Source organism: Palaemon carinicauda, chromosome 1 (assembly GCF_036898095.1).
Source record: "Palaemon carinicauda isolate YSFRI2023 chromosome 1, ASM3689809v2, whole genome shotgun sequence".
NCBI lineage: Eukaryota > Metazoa > Arthropoda > Malacostraca > Decapoda > Palaemonidae > Palaemon > Palaemon carinicauda.
Window position 1 is genome coordinate 80723971 of NC_090725.1, and position 2500 is coordinate 80726470.

Here is a 2500-nt window from a genome sequence, read left to right on the forward strand (position 1 = left end):
TATATATGTGTTTTATTTTGATTCTCTCTCTCTCTCTCTCTCTCTCTCTCTCTCTCTCTCTCTCTCTCTCTCTCTCTCTCTCTCTCTCTCTCTCTCTTTTCTAAACCAAAATGTGACATTTCAATCTTAAAAAAAAAAAAAAAAAGATATATTTGAATGAATAAGTTAGAAGCCAAGTGTGATGAGATTTTATAACACTCAATTATTATCTCTGAACTGAGTCGTCATAAACTCCAAACAGTCGGTTCAGTCCATTTTACGACTATGCTGAGTTGTCAATTAGTCAATTAGTCATTTCATCCCTTCCACTTCCACCTAATGCAATCATTTAAGAGAAGTAAGTGCACTATTGCTATGGATTGTCATAAGATATTTCTAAGCAATAAGCAATATCAAAGGAACCTATCTATAATATTAGTCTGTCGAAAATACTACGAAGGCATAGAGTGAAGTGTAAATTATTTTCAGATGATACACAATTTAATTATCCATAAATGATGTTGACGAGACATTATTATTATTATTATTATTATTATTATTATTATTATTATTATTATTACTACTACTAGGTAAACTACAACCCTAGTTGGAAAAGCTGGATGCCATGAGCCCTAGGGCTCCAACATGGAAAAATAGCCATGTGAGGAAAGGAAATAAGTAAACTACAAGAGAAGTAATGAACAATATAAAATGGCTCAAGGACAATAACATTAAAATAGATCTTTCATATATAAATTATAAAAATTTAAAAAAGATATCTACTGAAACTCTAAACCGAATTCTTGCCAGTATAAGGAAAGGGATGGCAGTCAAACAACTAAAATTAAATGAAAATAAAACTGAGTTTATGGTGGTTGGAAAGAAAAGCAGCATAAGAAACTTGGGTGATATTCAAATAAACATAAATAATGACGGTCCAAATATCTAGTAAAGTTCGTGATCTAGACGTATCTCTTGACTGTAACTTGTCTTTCAATGCCCAAATAGATAATGTAGTAAAACCTGTTTTTATAAAGGAACATTGCTTTTATAAAGAAGTACCTGGATGAACATTCTGTACAGAAAATTATGATAAACTGTGTTATTACCAGGACTGAGTACTGAAACTCCATCGACAATTTACCAAAAGTACAACTCAAGAAATTACAAAACATAATAAACTGAGCAGCAAGACTGATAAAAGGTGTACAACCGCCGTGCGTACTTACACTTACACACCTGTTCTGTCACATCACGGTTATCATCACCAATTCTCTCTCTCTCTCTCTCTCTCTCTCTCTCTCTCTCTCTCTCTCTCTCTCTCTCTCTCTCTCTCTCTCTCATCTACCCATTTTACTACGATTGCTTCTAATGTTACTCTAACATATTTAGTGTTTCTCCATCTTTGAATGATTATTCTTGTTAGGATTGAGTAAGGTCCCCAGAGGTGGTTAGTGTCGTCAGTGCAGCTGACGTGGTGCACTGTAAGCGCTACTTGCAAAGATCTTTCATTTCTTCCATCTTGCTCTCCAGCTTCTTCGAACACTGAATTCATATTGGAGCTTTGGAGTAAGCAGTTTTGCTATGTGAATTATTACGTATATTAAGGATAGTGTTCTGTAAGACACAGTTCAGGACATTTTTCAACTTCTGCCATTGTCGAAATCGTCTGATTTTCTGTCTCATTACAATCATCATCACTCCTTTGCTAATTAATTTACACTGGCTGCCCATTAAAGCGAGTATTGAGTTCAAAATATGTACAATAATCCATCAAGTTATCAGAACCGGACACCCAATATATCTAAGAGAATTGCTACATACTGTACAGCCAACAAATCGTGTTGACATGAGAAAAACTACATATGGTTGGTTTCAAATTATGGGAACCTAGATATATGTCTACTGTAGGCTATAGAGGCTTTAAATATGCGCCCCTGAAACCATACCAAAAGCTCTAAATAGACATTTGAAAGACTAAAGATATTAAGGCTTTCAAGAGAAAACTGATGACTTTCTTGTTCTCAAAGTGCTTCGATAGTGTGGATTTGACATTAAAAGAGCAATGTGAGGTGTGTAATGTTGAATGCTTTCGAATGAACATGATAAAATTACTGTAAAGGTGCTGTGGAGAGTAGGGTTCTCCTGCTGTATAGGTCCAGAAAAACAGCCCTTAAAGTAAAGTAAGTAACCTGACTGACACCACTCTTAACTGTCTATCCCACTCTATCAACCTTTATTTCTATATTCCTCACTCTTCCTTGAATCCTTACTCCATATTAATTGTGTATAAAATTATTTTCAAGGAACCTTGACAAGGCGAACTGGGTTAAATTTTCTGAGCTAAGGGAGTGCACAGCAGTTTGAGTGTTGATGATGCTATAGATTTAATGAATGGAACTCTTCATACAGCAGGAGTCAATTCAGTTTTCAAAACAACAGGGTTATTCAAATGACGACCAGTCGCCTGGTAGTCTTCAAAACTAACTGCTCTGCACAGATCCACAAGAAGTTCCTTGAC